This window comes from Cupressus sempervirens, chromosome 10 (genome assembly GCF_028749045.1).
Source record: "Cupressus sempervirens isolate cs-2001-9-10 chromosome 10, ASM2874904v1, whole genome shotgun sequence".
Taxonomy (NCBI): domain Eukaryota; kingdom Viridiplantae; phylum Streptophyta; class Pinopsida; order Cupressales; family Cupressaceae; genus Cupressus; species Cupressus sempervirens.
Genome location: NC_143127.1, coordinates 388,016,887 through 388,040,243, shown reverse-complemented (window position 1 = coordinate 388,040,243; position 23,357 = coordinate 388,016,887).

Below are 23,357 nucleotides of genomic sequence, written 5' to 3'. Positions count from 1 at the left end.
TTCATTGTATGTTTGTAAAACCTCTAACAAGGTGGACCTAGCGGTCCTAATTGCTCCTAACAAGGTAGATCATCAGAAGTGATCATTGTAAGCCTTAACAAGCCAACTTTATGCTGCAGTATTGAAGTTTTGTGGGTATCATCCCCACCCTAGTTTTACTTTCTATTTGGAAGGTTTCTAGGTCACCAAATATTGTGTTCATGTGCTATGAATGTTTATCTTTCAGTTTCTCATGCATGCAGTAGATTAGATGACTAAATGGTGAATGGATTATGTTGATTAAGTGTTGGATCTGTTAAAAGTTTTGAAGTTACTAATTCACCCCTCCCCTCTGAGTACCCTAGCTAGTCTTGATTATTTCCAATAGATGGATCTAGGCATGGCCCAATACTATTGCTAGATTCCTTGTTATCCTATTTGTAGTCTCTCCCTCCACTAAAAACATGTGGGCATTAGTATACTCAAAAATTGAAAAGAAGCATCATAAATGGAAAATTTGTTTGTTGTATTTAGCTGGAAGAGCTCAAATTGTTTAAAAAGTTTTTCGTGTTACAAAGTAAAGTCCATTGATATAATTGAGAGGGGGTGGGAGGGTGAATTAGTTATCAGATTAATATAGCTTTTATCAACCTTATTAAACCTTAAGCATGGAACAATATAATCAACAACCATAAGAAGATACACACACAATAACACTAGGTATGTTAACCAGGAAAACCTTGATTAGAGGAAAAACCCTAGTGGGGATGATATCTACAAAATGATATACTAATATAAAAGTTCCTTGTAAGAGGATGGACCCTATTAGGAGTCAATGAAATTATACATTTAGTACATATCAGTCCCTATTAGGAGACTTTGAATCCCTGTTAGGAGATTCCAACCCTGGATATAAAGTGGAATCTCCAAATATTTCATCCACTTTCACTCCAAATGCTTGGAGTTTCTTTGACTCCAAACTTTTCATCCACTTTCACATTTGTGCACTCAACAATAGTCTTAGTTCTTTGATTAAAACATCTATAAGCTTTTATTTTCAATGAATAACCAGGAAACATACCTTCATCACGTCTTGCATCAAACTTACTAATATCATCATCTCTCATTATGTAACACTTAGTTCCAAAAAATATGAAACACTTCACTAAGGGTGCATGTCCAAACCATAATTCATAGGGAGTCTTGTTTGTACCTTTTCTAATCTACACTCTATTCATTTTGTATACTATTGTATTGACTACTTCTCTCCAAAATGTCTTTGATACATCAAACCCAAACATCATGGTTCTTGATGCTTCTATTATAGACCTACTTCTTCTTTCAACAATTTCATTTTTCTTAGGAGTCTTAGATGTTGATGGTCATCTCTTAATGCCATTCATTTCACAAAAGGTGTTAAATTCATTTGAGGTAAATTCTACACCACTATTTGATATTAAACATTTGATCTCCACCCTAGATTCATTCTCAACTCTATTGTTAAACAATTTAAACTTCTCAAATGCCTCAAACTTCTCTTTAAGAAATGCTACCCAAATAATCCTAGTAAAGTCATCAACAAAAATCTTGAACTAACTTTCACCGTAGAATCCTCTTGTCCTAGTAGGACCACTCAGATTTGTAGGAACAATCTCCAATTTTGTTGTTGTAGAGAACTTCTTGCTAGGAAAAGAGATTTTCTTCTTCTTAGTCATAACATATTCTTTGCACACAACATTAGAAGGCTTCATAATTTTAGGTAGATCTCCAACAACAAATATACTACTAGCCTTCACAATATTATCAAAGTTTATATGACAAAACCTTCTATGTGACAATCAACTACTATCCACTTTGCAACCAAAAATGTCATCTCTATAGGGTTCAACTAAATTTTTTAAACTCTAGATCTTGTACTAGTGTCAATCAACTTACCATCTTTGTCCTTGATAATAGATGTCTTCTCTATGAATTTTAATAGATATCCATTATCAACTATCTATCCAACACTCAATAGGTTATGCTTTAATCCATCAAAAAAGTAGACATCATCTATGTTAGTCTTTCCATCAAGAGTAATAGATCCTATTCCCTTGATATGACAAGCTGCATTGTTACAAAATTTGACAATCCCTCTATCATGACTACTAAAATTAACAAATTTATTCATGTCACTAGTCATATGATGTGAAAAACCACTATCTATGATCCAATCAACTTTCTTTTCAACCTATGAAACTAGGGCTTTCTCTTCACTGACTTCTTTTATAGCTATGAATCCTAACTCTTCATCACTTTCACTCTAAACTCTTTCATTAGATTCATCATCTTCACTTGCATACAAACAATCTCTAGGCCTTCTTGACTTGAAATTCTTCTTATAATTTTCTCTCTCTTTTAGGACACTTAGAAGCATAATGACCGAATCCATTGCAAGTCCAACATTTGATTATCTTACCGTTTGGTTCTCTCCTTACAAGCAAGGAAATTCCTTCTTTAATTCTCCTATCCTCCTCAGATTTGGATCTACTGCTACTAGCATAGTCCCCACTGGTGCTTGCACTTCTTGACAAGGAAGCGCGAACACTTAATACACTAAAAGCAATTTCCACTCTAGGAAAATTACTTCAAGCTCACTTTTGTTGCTTCCAATCATCCAAGAAAAATCTCTCTAGTAAACTTCTTAGTTCGTGGTATCACTTGTTCAATCATTTACATTGTCTACTTGAATGGTGGTGTCAAGGTTTTCAAGATCTTTCAAATAATCTCATCTTCATCTTTAGATCCATTACAAGACTATATTCCTACAATAATTTTTGAGATTCTACCAGTACAACTTCTTACAGATTCATCTTCCATCATCTTAGCATATTGAAACAAACATATCCAATTATGTAATTTGATTATCTTAGCATGCACATCACCTTCAAATATAGATTCTAAAGCTTTCCAAATTGCATGAGATGTCTTTAAGGATTTTACTCGACTGTACTCATTTTTAGGAAGGGTTTAAAATAATGCTTCTCTAGAGAGCATATTACACATAAATAGATCTCTTTTAGCTTCACTGTATTCTTCAAGTTTACTTTCTTCCACAATCTTCTTTCCATTATTTGTCATTAGCCAATATCTTGGACTCATACATAGCACATGTATCTTCATCTTCTCTTTCCAGCTATCATAGTTAACTCCATTGAACTTAGGACTTTCTCTTATGAAATAACTTGCCATTGATCTCCTTAAGTTGTTAAGCTTTTCCTTCAAGGACCTGATGCTCTAATACCAATTGTTAGAAAGTAAAGTCCACTGAGATAACTAAGAGGAGTTTGGGGGGGGGGGGGGGGGTGAATCATTTATTAGATCAATATCACTTTTAACAACCTTATTAAACCTTAAGCATGTGAACAATATAATCAACAACCATAAGAAGATACACATACACAATAACACTAGATATGTTAACTAGGAAAACCCTTGATCAGAGGTCAAACCTCAGTGGGGATGGTACCCACAAAATGATGTACTAATGTAAAAGTTCCTTGTAAGAGGATGGACCCTGGTAGGAGTCAATGAAATACATTCGATACATATCATTCCCTATTAGGAGACTTTGAATCCCTGTTAGGAGAGTCCAACCCTGTTAGGAGTTGTACAAGGCAGATTGACCCATTGTCCAAATAGCTTCAGGGGCAAGACCACCGAACTTACTATCCAACTAGCCTTTGTATTATTCCTTTTAGAATAATAGAATGAAACTGAACTCTGCAACTTGAACTCTTTGCCTATCCTCTTACTGTGCTAATACCACACCAAATACCTTCTCAGATCTGAATACTAGATCTTCAAACTCACATCACATTGATCTCTTTGATCACTTACACACATTTACCAACTTCACATATCCAATGCAAGTGTGCTTACTCTTTTACACATTGCACATTTCATCACAACAAAAATAACCTTCCTTTATACCATATCCTTAAAATAATTTAGTGAGCTGGCCTTTAGACTTTCCCAATTAATTATAAAAGGACCTCATTAAGATATTACAAAACATTACATCTTTTCATAATTATAAAATATTGTTTTACAATAAAAAAAACTTCTCTTATGTGTGACCTTTGACCTCATGCACTCTTTATGTCATCATTAGGTTGCCTATTGTCACTGTCTAACTATGCTCATCACAATTCTATCTTTGTTAAGAGATACAATCTAAACATCAGAAACCACTTCTCAAGAATTCTATTTGCACACTATCCTTTGTGATTCTTTAACAACTTTCACATGTCTTCCATTCTCTAGATGCACGCTCGTCCACTTCATCAAGACACAATGTAGATCATATCCTCAACTATGCTTGACCTCTTCATCAATATGCAATCCATACAACCTCATTCTCTGTTTTCTACTGTGTTAGTCTTTATAGAAACAGTGCTATGTTGACATCAATGACAAAAAAAATCATTAATGCAACATGTCAATTTCCTCAATTGCTCTAGCACTGCTTAAGATACTCCCCAAAGGAATATTATCAACATTCATGCTAATAGGTCATCCTATTCCATATATTTTACCTCTTCTCATCTATTTGATAGGTTTTAGGTAGAGAAACTTGACATGATTATGAGAGATTTTCTTTGGTCATATGGCCAGGTTATTAAGGAAAGGCACATTATTAAATGGGATTTATGTTGTATGCCTAAGAAACTAGGAGGATTGGGGATGAGAGATCTTAGAGTCATCGTATGGCTCTAGCCTTAAAATGGATCTTCAAATCTATAAATAGCAATTCCCCTTGGAAGGTATTTATGAGAAATAATATTGTAAGGTCTTCTTTTAAGAAAGGTAAGTATTGGATAAACTTTTCACTTCATTACATGATTATGGGTGACTTTGATTATTATTATTTTGGATCAAACGTGTTTGTTTCTCTTTGGAAAGCATGAATGCAAGTGAGAATTTTTATGTTGCAATTTTTTTGTTGATGGCCCATCTCACTCCTCTATCATTGATAGATCTGTTTGGTGGGGAGTGAAATCAAAGGGTAAACCCCTTGCTCTTACCCAAAGTTGCTCAATGAAATAGTGGAAAGACAAAGACATCTTGTTCATTAGTCATATCTTGATTTGACAATAGGTCATAACATGGGATGATATTAGGGATGAATTTGGGATTCATATACTTGTAAGAAGATATATACATTGATTAGTAAAGCAGTGGGCACTTTTTTCCTAGAAAATTTCTTACTAGTTTGGAAATCAATAATATTAAGAAATGGAAAGATAGTATTGTTGAATACAATTGGTTAATCATGTATTGTCTTTGATGTTATACAAAATGTCATATCTTTACTAATCAGTGTATGTCAAGCTCACTCAGATGATGAAGATATTTTCCTATGTCTGCCAAGCATTCCAATGATTTCCAAGTTCAAAAGACAGTGTCCACTGAGCTCACTCAGGTGACAAAGAGAAGTTCATAGAAGTTGAGTGTTAACCGAGCTCACTCAGTTAACAAAGGAAAAGTTGGATGGAACCAGTGTTAACCAAGTTCACTTGGTTACCAAAGGAAGTTTGTGAAGATGTAGTGTTAACTAAGTTCACTTGGTTAACATAGGAAAATCATTTTTGAGTTAGTGTCTATCGAGTAGGGTCGACTAATGAAGGATTTTCTAGTTTTGGCATATTAAGTTAACAAATTTGTTTCTTGGTTCTAGTCGACTAAGGAGATGAATATTAATTATTCTAAGTTGTATTCAAGGTGACTTGACAATGCATAAGATATGAGTATAAGGTTAAGTTGAGGATTGAATGTGTGCAAGTGTACATGGAAGAATAGAAGATACTTAGAGAAAGCGAATTAGAAGAATAAGTAGAATATCCTTGAGGAGCTGCAAAGATACATTCGATCAGGAAGGATCAAGCATTCAAGCTAGAATTGAGATTTTAAATCAACAATATAGAACTGCATCAAAAATTAGGTCATCTCATTGTTACTCTCTAACTATTTTAGTAGTGATCTAAATCTCTTAACAGAGTTGGCTTAACAACTATTTGTAAATCCTCTAACAAGGTGGAATTTCTAGACTGAAGTGTCTAAAGACCTCTAACAAGGCCACTCCTAACAGGATGATTAAATCCTCTAATAGGGTCCCACCTAATAGTGTGTTTTATAACCTTTAACAAGGTTGGCTCCTAATAGGGCTCACTTTATAAGAGTGAAAATTAGTAACTGGTTACAATTGGTGGTTTTTCCCAAATTGGGTTTCTACGTTAAATCTTGGTGTCACTTATGTTCATGTTATTTCTTTTATGTGTATGCAACTAAGTTAATTAAGGTTAATCATAGATAATATCTTAAGATTTTCATGTTAATAATTTACTGAGTTATAGTTTTTATTTCAATTTTTATTGAGTTACAACATATTATCAGTATTAACCGAGTGATTGTGTGTTTGTCGAGCAACAATATTTTTTGTGAAGTTTATGTTCTGTGTTGAAATCTAAGGGATCTGAGATTTATTTTAGTGGTAATTGATTCACCCTCCCCTCTTATTTACTCCTCTTATATTTCCAACAATTGGTATTAGAGCTTTTGGTGCTTACAGTGAAGGTTTCAAGGACCTAAGCTAAAGATCAGGATGTCTTATAGAAGGGAGGTCCCTAAGCTGAACATAGATAACTTCAAGGCATGGAAGGAACTCATGAGACTAAATTTGGCAACCATTGAGGATTCATGCCTAAATTACTTAGACACAAAATATGTGACATGTGTTGGAACTATGATTGTTGAAGAAATTGCAGAGAAAAAGAGTCATAACATCATGATGATTGATATTGCTTCATCTCTCAACTATGCCAAATTTGATGAAGTCAAAGACTGTGGAACTTCTTTTGAGATGTGGATCAATCTGAAATCCATCTATGGAGGAGATGACACTATAAGAAGAGCTAAAGTTGAAAGTCTTAGAGGACAATTTGATCAGATAAAGACGCGAGAAGATGAGAACATTGCAAAGTAAGGTGACATAATCAAAGTCAATGTTTGTGCAATCAAACTTTAGGAGGAAATATTGAAGATGAGACAATGGTAAGTAAGTTTCTTAGAACACTTCTTCCTATATATGCAATTAGAGTATCAACAATTCAAGAAATAAGATGCAATCTAAAGAATGATATGACATTGGATGCAGTAGTTGGAAGATTGACAACATTTGAGCTAGATAACTATGATAATTCTGTTCCTAGTTCTAGCAATCTTGAGTCTACATTTGAAGCCAACTTGTCACTCAAGAAGAAAGATAAAAGATCAAAAGGAAAAGAATCTAAAAGTGAAGAAGAAGATGGTTCTGATAGTGATCTTGAAACTATTGAAGCATTACTTGCAAGAAGGTATCCCAAAGGCAAAGGAAAGTATAAAGGTAAAATTCCTTTAATTTGCTTTTCCTATGAAGAAGTTGGTCACATTACTGCAAGGTGTCCAAATAGAGAAGACAAAGATGAAAATAATCACATCAAGTACAAAGGCAAGAAGGATTTCAAGAACTTCAAGGACTAGAAGGATAAAGGTAAGAAGTCTTGTTTCATGGCTAAAGATTCAGATAGAAGTGATGATGATGAAATGGCCTATATTGTTGTAAAAGATGAATACGATGATAAAGAAGATAAAATGACATTTATTTCTCATTCTATAAAAAATGATATATGGATTATTGATAGTGGGTTTTCACATCATATGACTGATGACAAAACAAAGTTTGAACGTATAGAACATTATGATGGTGGAAGTGTGAGATTTGGAAACAATGAACCATGTTGCATAAAGGGAAAAGGTTGTATTTCACTAACCAATGAACTTGGATGTGATAATGCTTATTGGGTTGAAGGACTAAAGCATAATCTACTGAGTGTGGTACAATTGAATAACATTGGATTCAAGGTGGAATTCATGAATGGAAAGGCCAAGCTACTAGATGGAAAAGGGAATCTAGTTTGGTTTGGTAACCAAACAAAAGGTAACTTATTCTACCTAGATCTTAGTGAAAGTTCATGTTTCATTGCTCAAGTAGAAGAAAGATGGTTATGGCATAAAAGGTTATGTCATGTGAACTTTGATAATTTGATCAATATAAGCAAAAACAAAAGAGTGAGAGGTATTCTTAGTTTGAGGAAACCTAATATGGGCCTATGAAAAAATTATCAAATTGGTAAGATGGGCAAGACAAGTTTTAAAAGCAAGAACTATCATTCTCAAGAAGTCTTGGACCTAGTTCATATAGGCTTATGTGGACCTATTGGAATTGAGAGCTATAGTGGAGATAAGTATTTTATTCTTTTTGTTGATGATTATTCTAGAATGGTAACTGTAATGTATCTAAAAGATAAGTTTGAAGCTTTTCAAAATTTAAGTGGTATCAGGCAAGAGTAGAGAAGGAAATTGGAAAGAAGCTGAAGTGTTTGAGGTCAGATAGAGGTGGTGAATTCATTTCTAATGAATTCAATGAGTTCTTCATTGAAAGAGGAATCAAAAGACAAGTATCAGCCCCTGTTACACTACAACAAAATGGTATAGCTAAAAGAAGAAACATATCCATCATGGATTGTGCAAGAACTTTGATGATAGAAAAGAATGTTGCAATCAGATACTGAAAGGAAGCAATCAGTACTATAGTGCATACCCTAAATAGAGTATAGCTGAAGAAAGACTCAAATCAAACTCCTTATGAACTATGGTATGGCTACAAACCTAATGTAAGTTACTTGAAAGTATTTGGTAGAAAATTTTATATCTTAAAGGAATCTAGGAAAGGTAAATTTGATGTCAAAGGTGATAAAGGCATATTCCTAGGATATTCCTACAGAAGAAAAGCATACAAATGTTTGAATTTGTCTACTCATAAAATCACAAAAAGTGCACATGTGAGAATTGATGAGTTTGTAGAAAAGAGTGAATAACATAGCAACAAAGAACTTGAGGACTACAGAAACTTTATCTACATTGAACTTGATACATTGCTAAATCTAATTGGAAGTCAACAGACTTCACCTCTTAAGTCCCCAAAATCTCAAGAAGCTACCAAGTTGCATCCAATGCAACCCGAGTTATAGTCTGAAGGACCCGAGTTGTAGTCAAAAGCTACTGAGTTGTAGCCAGATCAAATCGAGTTTTTAGGACCCGAGTTACAGATAGTAGGACTCAAGCTTGATATAAAAGATCATGGTGAGGAAAGTGGAACACATTCTAAATCTAAAGTACATGTGTTATGGAACAATGACCTGAAAAAAATTGAAAGGTACATGTTTGCTTGTTGAATTTGAACCTAGATCAGTTAAATATGCTTTGGATCATGAAAGATGGATTGAAGCAACAAATGGAGAGATAGAATAGAAAAAAAGAAATAAAACTTGGACTCTTGTTCCTAGACCCAAGGATAAAAATGTAATTGACACAAAGTGGGTTTTTAGAAATAAGCTAAATAAAGATGGAGAAGTTTCTAGAAACAAAGCAAGGTTAGTATGCAAAGGCTATTCTTAAGAAGAAGGTATTGATTATGGTGAAAATTTTGCTCTTGTTGCAAGATTAGAAGGTGTTAGGACCTTACTTGCATATACTGCACATAAAGGATTTAAAGTTTATCAATGGATATGAAATTTGCATTCTTGAATGGAATTCTTGAAGAAGAAGTTTACATAGAACAACTAGAAGGTTTTGTAGATCTGAGCAAAAATGATATGGTTTGTAAACTGCACAAAGCATTGTATGGACTCAAGCAAGCTCCTAGAGCTTGGTATGAAAGACTTCATAACTATTTCATGAAGATTGGTTTTCAAAGGACAAATGATAATAACAACCTATACATCAAAGAAAGTCTAGACAAGAAGATTGTGTTGTTAGAAATCTTTGTGGATGACACATTGTTTATTGGAAATGATGATTTGTGCAAAGCTTTTTCAAAAGAGATGAGTAAAGAATTTGAGATGTCCATGTTTGGGGAGATAAAATTCTTTGTTGGATTATAGATTCAATAGAGGAAAGATGGTATCTACATTACTCAATCTAAATATATCAAGGAGATACTAAAGAATTTTGGAATGGAAGATTCAAGACTAGTTGGAAAACCTATGCCTAGTGGACACAATCTTTTCAAGAATGATGATTCCAAGGAAGTAGATCAAACCACATATAGATCAATGATTAGTAAACTGCAATATGTAGTGCATACAAGACCTGATATTGCATTAGCAGTTGGTATGGTGGCAATATTCTTAGCAAATCTGAAAGAAAATCATATGATGGCAATCAAGAGGATCATAAGGTATCTAAAGGGAACTGAAGTCTATGGATTATGGTACAAGAAAGGAGGCACTTTAGATTTGAAAGCTTTTACTGATGTTGATTGGGCAAGAAGTGTTGATGATAGAAAGAACACCAGTTGTGGAGCGTTCTTTCTTGGTAACAGACTAGTATCTTGGACAAGTAAGAAGAAAAATTGCATTTTTCAGTCTACAACAGAGGTAGAGTATGTGGCAGTAATAGTTAATTGCTCCAATGTTGTTTGGTTCAAGCAACTATTTGTAGGTATGAAGGTCGAGATCAAGGATCCAGTGGTTATCTTTTGTGATAACACTAGTACAATTAATATATCAAATAATCATGTGATGCATGCCAAGATCAAGCACATTGTAATAAATATCATTTTCTGAGAGAATTGGTGCATGATAAAGAGGTAAGATTGGAATATGTGAATACTAAAGAACAAATTGTAGACATATTCACTAAGCCATTACCTAAGGATGCATTTTTATATCTAAGAGGTAAGTTAGAGGATATTGCCCTATCTAAAGCTCACTAAATGAAGTTTAGTGATGCATCAACCAATATGGGTTGGAAATCAGTCAGTTGATGCAGTATTGAAAGGGTAGATTACATATGAATCAATACATGAGGTACATTGATATTCACTGAATATTGTCTTTGGCATGAGATGTTAAAGAGAGATATTTTGCTGTGTTATATCATAGAATTTTTCTTAAGAGGGAGAGTTTGTTGTCATATCATAGAAATTGTACTTTAAGATGACAAAGAGGGAGAGTTCAGTCATACATCAGAGAAAGAGATGTCAAAGAGGGAGAATGAACTTGGTTTGATATCAAAGAAGGAAAGTTTTATATCAGAAGAAGATGTTGAAGATAGAGGTTACTGATAGAGGGAGAAACTAAAGACAAAGGGAGTTCACACTGATAGAGGGAGTTCTCATGGATGAGAATCAAAATGAAACTAAGGATATTTTCCTTACTTTATTTTTTCTCTAAAATTTCATTGTATTATGACATGTAGTATCAATGCCAATAGGGAGATTGTTGAATACAATTGGTTAATTGTGTGTTGCCTTTGATGTTACACAAAATATCATATCTTTACCTATTAGTGTATGCCAAGCTCACTCGGATGATAAAGGCAGTTTCTTGTGTTTGTCAAGCATTCCAGTGTTTGCTAAGTTCAGAAGACAATGTCCACTGAACTCACTCGGGTGATGAAGAGAAGTTTGCAGAAGTTGAGTGTTAATTAAGCTCACTCAGGTAACAAAAGAAAATTTGGATGAAACCAGTGTTAACCAAGCTCACCTAGTTACCAAAAGAAGTTTGTGAAGATACAATGTTTACCGAGTTCACTTGGTTAACACAGGAAAATCATTTCTGAGTTAGTGTCTACCAAGTAGGGTCGGCTAATGAAGGATTTTCTTGTTTTGGCATATTAAGTTTAATGGATTTGTTTTTTGGTTCTACCCGACTGAGGAGATGAATACTAATTATTCTAAATTGTATTCAAGCCAACTTGACAATGCATTAGATATAAGTATAAGGTCAAGTTGAGGATTGAATGTGTGCAAGTGTATAGAAGAATAAAATATGCTTAGAGGAAGTGAATTAGAAGGATAAGCATAATATCCTTGAGGAGCTTCAAAGATACATTCAATCAAGAAGGATCAAGTATTCAAGCTAGAATTGAGATATGAAATCAGCAATATAGTTGCATTAAAAATTAGGTCATCTCATTGTTACTCTCTAACCATTGTAGCAATGATCTAAGTCTCTTAACAAAGTTGGCTTAACAACTATTTGTAAATCCTCTAACAAGGTGGCATTTCTATATTGAAGTGTCTAAAGACCTCTAACAAGGCCACTCCTAATAGGGTGATTAAATCCTTTAACAGGGTCACACCTAACAATGTGTTTTGTAACCTTTAATAGGGTTGGCTCCAAACAAAGCTCACTTTAGAAGAGTGAAAATTAGTAACTAGTTACAATTGGTGATTTTTCCCGAATTGGGTTTTCACATTAAATCTTGTTGTTGCTTGTGTTCATGTGCTATTTCTTTTATGTGTATGAAACTAAGTTAATTATGGTTAATCATAGATAATATCTTAAGCTTTTCATGTTAATCATTTACTGAGTTACAATTGTTATTTCAGTGGTTACCAAGCTGCATCATATTATCAATATTAACTGAGTGATTATGTGTTTGTTGAGCAATAATATTTTTAGTAAAGTTTATGTTCTATGTTAATATCTAAGGGATTTGGGATTTATTTTAGTGGTAACTGATTTACCCCTCCCCTCTTAGTTACTCCTCTTATATTTCTAACAGGTATACCCTTAATGAAAGTTTCTACAAAGAAAGCTTATGGTATGATTGAAGGTGATTCTTATTTTCTTAATTTCTTGAATAAAAAAATAGGGCCTTGAATTTAGTTAGACTCCAAGTGGCACTTTATCTTATATTTCCTTTGGCACCAACGTAGTGAACATAAGAAACTTTATTTTAAATGGAATCTTCTCTTTAAAAAGATTGTTATTAGTAATGTTTTTCTTTCCCTCAAAATAAATCCTTCATTTTTTCCCGTTTTCTTTCACAAGGAACTATTGAACATATATTCTTTAATTGTAAATTTTTTACTTTAATTTGGTCCCTCTTTTTGGTGGACCCATTCTCTAGAATTCTCCCTCTAACTTCTCTTGGATTGAAATTCTTGTTGGTTTTGTGGATGTTTTTTATGCCAAGATTAGTAAGTTATGGTATATTTTTATTGGTGAAGTCCTTTGGTTTATTTGGAAAAAAAGTGAAATAAAGAAGCCTTCCAAGTCATTAAAAGGGAACTTATTGGGTTTTGTAAAAAACTCATAGGTTATATTATCATGTCACAAGTATCTACTATTTTAGAAATTCCAAAGAGAAAATTTATGATTTATGGTCACAAGTATCTACTATTTTGGATCCCTCTTTGTCAATCCTCATACTAGACAATTAGTTGGACCAAGTGTAAACCCAAACAAAAATACAATAAGAATAAAGGAAAAGACAGGACCATTGATATTGTGCAAGTTATCAAAGACTTTGCCAAAGTATGGACTAAGAAAAGGTCAAAGGATACTAAAGTAAAGATTAGAGAAGCAATAAGCTCACCAAAAAGTGGTGAGGCTTCCCAATCAAATTAATCTAGTAAAGCTTAAGATGGGTTAGGCAAGAAAAGATAGTTTTAAACTAGTCCCCACACTCGAAGTGGGAAGTCATGACAAGTAACACATTGAAGACTGGTCATGTTGTTACCTACAAAGCAAGGATATGTTGTCTCCAAAATATGACCATGGGTGAACATTAATACAACGTTTATTTCTCAAAGGTAGAGGTAGGTAAGAAATGGCATTTCCATTAGGGCCTCAATCTTACTTTTTAGTAGGATCTATAAATAGATATATCATTATGCAAATATCATTTTTCCAAACTTGAGATCCAAAGAGCTTTTATTCATGAAACCCTAACTATCAAAAGAAAAATATTTGCATGAATCTAAGTGAAAAAAAACTAGTATGTTAGCATAAATGTTGATGGTATTCCTTTGTGGGAGTATCCTAAGCATTTCTAGAGCATGTGGGATATTGTTAGCATGATTGACATGTTGCATTCATGATTGTGTTTGTCATTGATGACAACATAGTAGTATTTCCATGAAGATTGGTAGTAGCAGAAAGAGAACAAGGTCATACAGAAATAGGTTTGGTGATCAAGTCAAGCATGGTTAAGGATGTGTTCTACATTATGTCCTGATGATGAGGTTAAGTGCACATGAAGTAAGAAGAAGATATGTAGAAGATATACTTGATTTACAGAGAGTAGTATATAGACAAAGTTCCTGAGAAGTAATTTTTGATGAATGGATTATATCTCCTAGCATAGATAGACTATGATATGTGAAGTTACAAAATGATAGGAGACAGTCTGATTATGATGTCAGTGAATGCACAAGGTTTGGAGTCATACATGTAAGAAGTTGTATTGACTGTGAGCCGACAATGTTGTGTAATTATAATATAATTAATTTTCTTAATATGGTCCTATTATAATTAATTGGGAAAGCCTCAAGACCAACTCAAGGAATTTTTATGAGGACATGGTATAAAGGAAGGTTATTTTCCTTTTGGTGAACTATAAATTTGCGAAGACATATGTAAAGTATTTGGTAAATGTGAGTAAGTGATCCAAGGGATTATTGAATGTAGAATTGGTGATCTGGTATGGAGATCAGAAGAAGAGAAGTCCAATGGATATGATAGATAAAGAGGAAGTACAAGTACAATTCATTTCTATTTTTTTTGCAAGGAATAATACAAAGATCAATTGGACAGTGAGTTCAGTGATCTTGCCCTTGAAGTTATTTGGACAATGGGCCCATCTTCCTTTACACAACTTTTAACAGGGTTGAAATCTCCTAACAAGGATTCAAAGTCTCCTAATAGGGAGTAATATGTACTGAATGTATTTCATTGACTCCTCATAGGGTTCATCTTCTCATACGGAATATTTATATTAGGACATCACTTTGTGTGTACCATCCCACTGGGGTTGTCCCTCTAATCAAGGGATTTCCTAGTTAACATATATGGTAATAATGTATATGAGTATCTTGTTATGGTTGCTGATTATATTTATCATATGGTTAAGGATTAATAAGGTTTCTAATTGCTATAATAGTTGTATAACTAATTCACACCCTCCCCCCCCCAGTTATATTGGTGGAATTTACTTTCTAACAATTGGTATTAGAGCCTCAGGTCCTTGAAGATAAAGCTTAATAGCTTTGGGAGATAAAGTCACTTCAGAAATGAAAGTCCTAAGTTGGATGGAGTTAACCATAACAAAATGAAGTAAAATATGAAGACTCATTTTCTATATATGGATCTAGGATATTGGCTTTTGATAAAGAAGAAAATTGTGGAAGAAAGCAAGGTTGAGGAATGCAACAAATAAGAAAGAGATATGTTTATGTGTAATATGCGAGCTAAAGAAGCATTATTGATAACTCTTCCTAAAATTGAATATAGTCAGGTAAGATCTTTGGAGAGATCTCATAAAATTTGGAAAGCTTTAGAATCTACTTTTGGAGGAGATAAGCATGCTAAAAGAATGAGATTACAAAATTGGATGTGTTTGTTTCAAGATGCTAAAATGATGGAAGATGAATCTATGAGAAGCTATATTGGTAGGATATTTGAGATTTTTGTAGGAAGTAAGTCTTGTGAAGGATCTAAAGAAGAAGATGATATTGTATGGAAGATTTTGAAAAATTTGAAACCACCATTCAAGCAAATAGCACAAATGATTGAAATTTTGATACCCTATACTGAGAAGTTCACTAGGGAGACTTTGCTTGGAAGATTGGAAGCAATAGAGTCAAGTTTGAGGTAGTCTAGAGAATTAGCAAGAGTGGAGACAAATTTTAGTTCTTTAAGTGTTCATCCTTGTTTATCCAAAAGTGCAAACACCCATGGAGATTATGCTAGTAGCAATAGATCTAGATCTAAAGAAGACAACAAGATTGATAAAGGTATAGCCTTTCTTGTAAGAAGAGAACCAGATGGTAAGAAAATCTTTAAATTTTGGACTTGTAATGAATTTGGTCATTATGCTTCTAAGTTTCCTAAATGAGAGAAAAAATATAAGAGAAATTTCAAGCCTAGAAGACCTAGAGATTGCTTGTATGCAAATGAAGATGATGAATTTGAGGAAAGAGTTCAAAGTGAAAGTGATGATGAGTTAGGATTTGTGGCTATAAAAGAAGAGAGTTCTAAAATTGAAATTAGAGAAGAAAAATTGCTAGTTTCTCAAGTTGAAAAGAAATTTGATGGGGTTATAGAAAGTGGATGTTCACATCACTCAACTAGTGATATGAACAAGTTTGTTAAGTTTAGAAATCATGATAGAGGAATTGTTGAAGTTGGTAACAATGAATTTTATCCCATCACAGGGATAAGATCTATTACTCTTGATGGAAAGACTAACACTGATGATGTTTATTTTGTTGATGGTTTGAAACATAACTTGTTGAGTGTAAAATAGTTAGTAGACAAAGGCTATCAATTGCAGTTTACATAGAAGACTTGCATTATCAAAGATAAGGATGGTAAGCTAATTAGAATAGGTACACGATCTGGAGGTAATGTGTTTTAATTGAATCCTATTGAGATGACTTGTTTGGTTGCAAAAGTGGATAACAATTGGTTATGACATAGAAGGTTTTGTCATATAAACTTTGATAACATTATGAAGGTTACTAGTATATTTGCAGTAAGAGATTTGTCTAAGATCATGAAGCCTACTGATGTTGTTTGTAAGAGATGTATAATGGCTAAACAAAAGAAGGTTTCATTTCCTAGTAAGAAGTTCACTACTATAAAGAAGTTGGAGACTATTCATACAGACTTAAGTGGCCCCACCGTAATAAGAGGTTTTTATGGAGAAAGGTACTTTATGATTTTTCTTGATGATTTCACTAGAATGATGCAAGTAGCATTTCTTAAAGAAAAATCAAAGGCATTTGAGTAGTTTAAAATATTTAAGAATAATGAATCTAGTGTAAAGATTAAGTGTTTGAGATCAGATAGAGGTGAAGAGTTTACTTCTAGAGAGTTTAACATGTTTTGTGAAGAAAATGGGATTAAGAGATAGTTATCATTATCCAAGGCCCTTGAGAGAAATGGGATAGTAGAAAGGAGGAACACATCTATATCAGAGGTAGCAAGAGAAATGATGTTTGAGAATTATGTATCCAAAACATTTTTGAGAGAAGTAGTCAATACAACAGTATACACCATGAACATAGTGCATATCAAAAAAGGTACAAACAAGACTCCTTATGAATTATGGTTTGGTCATACACCCTTACTAAAGTATTTCAAAATTTTTTGGAAGTAAGTGTTACATAAAGAGAGATGATGATATTAAAAGTTTGATCCAAGAAGCGATGAAGGTATATTCCTTGGTTATTCATTGAATAGAAAAACTTACATACGTTTTAATCATAGAGCTAAGACAATTGTTTAGTGTACGAATGCGAAAGTGGTTGAAAAGTTTGGAGTTAAAGAAAGGATGATGGATTATAACTTTTATGAGGAAGAAGATAATCCTAAATTTGTTAGAGAGAATATTGAAATTTTCTTTGAAACTAACAATGATTTGTAGAATGATGTAAAAATTATTAAGAAAAGAGGAGAACAAAGAACAAAACCAAGAGAAGAGATAAGAGTTGAGATAGAAACTCCTACACATAATAGGAATTTGGTAAAGAATCACCCTATATAGTAGATTATTGGAAGCAAAGAAAAATGAGTGATGACAAGAAATAAAGTGCATGAGGAAATATGCTTGATTTCTCAAGTTGAACTTAAGAGCACATATGAGGCATGCAAGGATGATCATTGAATTCAAGCAATGAAAGAAAAACTAGATCAAATTGTGAAGAATGAAACATGGGAATTGGTTCCTAGGCCTAAAGACAATAATGTTATAGGAACAAAATGAGCATTTAGAAACAAGATGAATGAACAAGGTGAACTTGTGAAGAATAAAACTAGATTGGTATGTAAAGGATATTTACAGGAAGAAGGTATAGATTATTAAGAAATATTTTCCCCTATAGCCAGAATGGAAGTAGTAAGAATGTTCTTGGCTTATGTAATAAATAGGAAATTTAAAGTGTATTAGACAAATGTTAAGTCAAAATTCTAAATGGAGAACTTGAAGAAGAAGTTTACATTGAGCAGCCTGAAGGATTTCCTTTGGCAAAAGAAAAAGACATGGTATGCAGATTGAAGAAAGAACCATATGGTCTAAAGCAAGCACCCAAAACTTGGTATCTGAGATTGGATAAGTATTTGGAAAAACTTGAATTTGCTAAAGGTATGACATATAGTAACTTGTATTTGAAAGAAATTGAAAATGGTTTGTTAATCATTGTGATAGTTGTTGATGACATAACCTTTGGAGGTAATGATGAAGTGAGTGATAAGTTTTTTGAAGAGATGAAGAATGAATCTGAGATGAGTATGATGGGTGAGATGAAGTTTTTCCTAGGATTATAGATTGTCCAAAATAATGATGGTATTTTCATATCTCAAGATAAGTATTTGAAAGACTTGTTGAAAAGATTTGGCTTGGAAAGTTGTAAGCCTATTGGTACACATATGGTAATTGGTCACAAGTTATCTAGCAAAGATGAAACATCTACAATTGAGTAGAAGAAGTATAGATCAATTATTGGAGGTTTACAATATATGACTCACACTAGACCAGATATAGCAAATACAGTTGGAATAGTAAAAAGATTTCAAGATGATCCTAAGGATTCTCATTATGCAGTAGTAAAGACTGTATTCAAATATTTGAAGGGTACACCTAATTATGGATTATGGTATGATAGATCATGTGATTTCACTTTGTGTGCTTATATTGATATAGATTGGGAAGGCAGTATGGATGATAGAAAAAACACCAGTGGTGGAGCATTTTTCCTTGGAGGAAGATTGGTTCCTTGGCTGAGCAAGAAACAAGATTATATTTCACAGAGTATAGCTAAAGCAGAGTATGTGGTAGCAACAAACAATTGTAATCAGATCATGTGGATGAAGCAAATGCTAAAGGATATTAAGATAGAGTTTTTAGAACCTATTATTATACATTGTGATAACACAAGTACAATGAGTATGTCTAAGAATCCTGTATTGCACTCTAAGACTAAGCATATATCTATTAAGTATCATGTTTTCAAAGAGAAAGTTGCAGAGAAAGAAATCAGATTGAACAATGTAAGTACAAAAGATCAGATTGCAGATATCTTTACGAAGCCTTTGCTTAAAGATGCATTTGAGTACTTGCAAGTTATGCTTGCGGTTATGCCCCTCCCTACTTCTGAGTAGATGATACATAGATTGCATCCCTCCAGTGGTACAAAAGCACTATTTTTTGACTAGATTGAATGCCAATGCTTCTTGTATGAGGGAGTATTTGAAATGAGCAGAGTCATCAACAACTCTTAGTAGTTGGAACAATGTCTTTGGACACTTGACATGATTGAAAACTTAGAGCAAATGAGTGACATAATGAAGCCTTTGTTATTGATGACAATGGGGGAGAATATGCATGAAAAAAATCTCCTATATATGAATGAGGGAGAGATTGCATGAATGGGAGAGATATTTACTAATGGGGGAGAGATTGAGATCTCATATGTATAAGGGAAAATATTATTGATGTCAATAAGACGATACAATGTATTGGGGAGAAGTTGAGAGTTATTTAGTGTGGACAACTGATGTCAATCCTAAAGAAAGAGATGTAGACATAGCGATATTCCAAAGAGTTTTAGATTTCATTGATGAAGAGAATTTGAAAAGAAGAGAACAACAAAAGTTGCAAAAAAGTGTTGATTTGGTATTCTTGGTACTTAGAAATTTTTCATTTATGTTGCCATCAATGCTAAAGGGTGAGATTGTTAGCATGAATGTTGATGGTATTCCTCTAGGGGAGTATTCTAAGAATTGTCAAAGTATGTAGGATATTTTTGGCATGATTGACATGTTGCATTCATGACTGTGTTTGTCATTGATGACAACATAGAAAATTTTCTATGAAGACTGGCATAGTAGCAGATAGAGAACATGGTCATATAGATAGAGGTTTGATGATCAGGTCAAGCATTGTAAAGGACATGTTCTACACCATGTCATGATGATGAGGTTAAGTGCACATCAAGTAAGAGAAGATATACAAAAGATATACTTGATTTGCAGAGAACAATCTATAGGCAAAGTTCCTGATAAGTAGTTTCTTGATGCAGGAGCATCTTGCATCCAAAATAAAGGGGAGGCATGTTGAATGTAAATTAAAAAAAAAAAAAAAAAAAAAAAAAATCTAGAGGAGAGAGAAAGTGACAAAAATTAGAGGAAACAAATAAATAAAAGGAAAAAGGAGAAAAGAAAGAAAAAGGGGATTTCTATTTTTGAGGTGCATAGGTGGCTTACGAGAAAAATAAAATAAAAATGTTTGTCATTCCATTTATCGAGGTGTGTGGGTAGAATTCTAGAAAGTTGTGGATATTGTAGAAGGTTATGGAAGTTGTAGAAGGCTATGGATATTGTGTAGGTGGAATTCTAGAAGGTTGTGGATAAGTCATGTATTGGTTGGTAAGTGCCTATTTAAGCAAGACATACGAGCATTTCTAATCAAGCTTGAGAAGTAGAAGCTAGAAGGCATGAAGACTTCAAGGTGCATAGGTGGCATAATAGAAAAATAAAATAAAAATGGTTGTCATTCCATTTATCGAGGTGTGTGGGTAGAATTCTAGAAAGTTGTGGATATTATAGAAGGTTATGGAAGTTGTAGAAGGTTGTGGATATTGTGTAGGTGGAATTCTAGAAGGTTGTGGATAAGTCATGTATTGGGTGGTAAGTGCCTATTTAAGCAAGACATATGAGCATTTCTAATCAAGCTCAAGAAGTAGAAGCTAGAAGGCATGAAGACTTCAAGGTGTGAAAGCTCTAAGGTGTAGCTCTTCAAGTAGAAGTTCTTGGTGAAGCTCTTGGTGTGAAGACTCTTATTTGGGATTTCTCTTATGTTGAAGAATTTGTAAACTTCTTGTTGAAGAGGTCATATCAATGATATCATCTTGTGGATGTTGTAAGGATTTTCAAGTATAATAAAATTTCTTGTGAAGCATTTTTTTAATTTCTCTTGGTCTCCATATTGTTCCATTCTTGGTTATGAGTTGGTAAGGGTGGTGTGGCCCTTCATCATTTTTGATAAATGGATTATATCTCCTAGTAGAGATAGAATCATGATATGTGAAGTTAGAAAGCGATAGAAGATAGTCTGATGATGATTTCAGTAAGTGTACAAGGTATGGAGTAACATGTGTGAGAAGTTGTATAGAATGTGAGCTGACAATGTTGTGTAATTATAATATAATTAATTATCTTAATGTGGTCCTATTATAATTAATTGGGAAAGACTCAAGGCAGACTCAATGAATTTTTTTGAGGACACGGTATAAAGGAAGGTTATTTTCCTTTTGCTGAAGTGTGAATTTGCAAAGACATATGCAAATTATTTGGTAAATGCGAGTAAGTGATCCAAGGGCTTATTGGATACAAAGTTGGTGATGTGGTATCAAGATAAGAAGAAGAAGAGAAGTCTTGTTGATAGTTTAAAGGAAAAGGAAGTACAAGTACAATTTATTTCTATTATTTTGCATGGAATAATATTGAGATTAGCTGGATAGTGAGTTCAGTGATCTTGCCCCTAAAGTTGTTTGGATAGTGGGTCCATCTACCTTCTATAACTCCTAACAAGGTTGGAATCTCCTAACAAGGATTCAAAGTCTCCTAACATGGATTGATATATAATGAATGCATTTTATTGATTCCTCATAAAGTTCATCCTCTAACAAGGAATATTTATATTAGTACATCATTTTTGGGTACCATCCCCCCCAAGGTTTTCCCTCTGATCAAGGGTTTCCCTAGTTAACATATCTAGTGTTATTGTGTATGAGTATCTTGTTATGGTTACTTATTATATTGCTGATATAGTTAAGGATTGATAAGGTTGATAATTGCTATAATACTTGTATAATTGAGTCACACCCCCACCCACCCCCCCTCTTGTTTATATTAGTGGACTTTACTTTCTAACACAATAAACCTAGAACCAATTAAAGTGCAACAAAGTGTGTGAAATAAACTTCATAAAATTTGAAAATAATAGAAGTAGAGTGCTCTAAAATCTTTAATTTTGAGCTAGCAGATGCTAAAAGGAAGGATCTTCTAGCCTACAAGTCGATCCTAAAAAGAACTGATGAGAAGGATATGACAAGAGCCCTATCATTACTCCCAAGTAATGTGGTGTTAATCAAAGATGTGATAAACTATTAGAAGGTAAATATAGTGGAACTAGGAGACAAGGAGATAATATTGAAGTATAACAAGTTTCATGATGGTGAAAAGTGAAAATTAGGCTTCAAAGATCTTGAAATAACAACACTAGCATGTGAAATAGACATCCCAAACTTCTTTAGGGATGAATGGGTTAGATTCGTGCTTCATAGGGTGCATGATGAGTATATGTGGCTCAATAAACCCTACAAGATGATGAAGGAAGTGATAGAGAGGGTTATATAGTTTAGTAGAGTTAGAGAAGAATTGACAACCCTCAAGCATAAGACAATAACAATGGCAAAGCTAACTGAATGTCATCAAGATGGAAAGATGTGTTCATTAAAGGACATCACAAACAAAAAGGTAAAGTTTTTAGTAATGATAAATGTTCACCAGCTATATCATTCAAGTTAAATAAATAGTGTTCCTAGTGGAGTAGTGTATAGAGTGCACCAAATAGAAATTGAGTACACCTCACTTAACTTGACTGGGTGGCTACTTAGGTAGATGATGGAAAATGTGAAGAAAATCAAATGGGATAGTACTATACACATATTCAAGTATGGTGCAATTTTGGTAACATATTCTTCTACTTCAAAGAAGAATACCTTGTCCATTCAAAAAGTTTCAATGTAAGTCAAAGAGATACATCACAACTCAAATAATGAACATGTATACCAAGGAGAGTAGCAATTCCCTCAACAAGATTGATAGGTACTTCAAGCAACTTCAATCTAAAATAAAAATAAGAAGGAGAATCCCAATAAATTTGATGAATGATTATAAAAGTGACATTTTCTTCTTAGGGAGAACTCACAGGTGCATACTACAATTAGTCAAACCACAAACTCATTGGTAGAACAAATTGCCTTATGAGATTGAAAAAACTAAATCAGAAAGTACATTAAGCAACTACTAGCATTGCTCATTGATAAAGATCAACAAAGGTTTGACATAACTAAAGAGAAGATAAAAGAGATGAAAGAACAACTAGAGGAGATCTCAAAAGAGAAGAAGCAAAAGAAGACAAAGAGCACATAACATGTTGTGTAACATGCTGAACAAGAGGCATCACATGATTATGAGAAAATTCCACAACTGGACACCAAA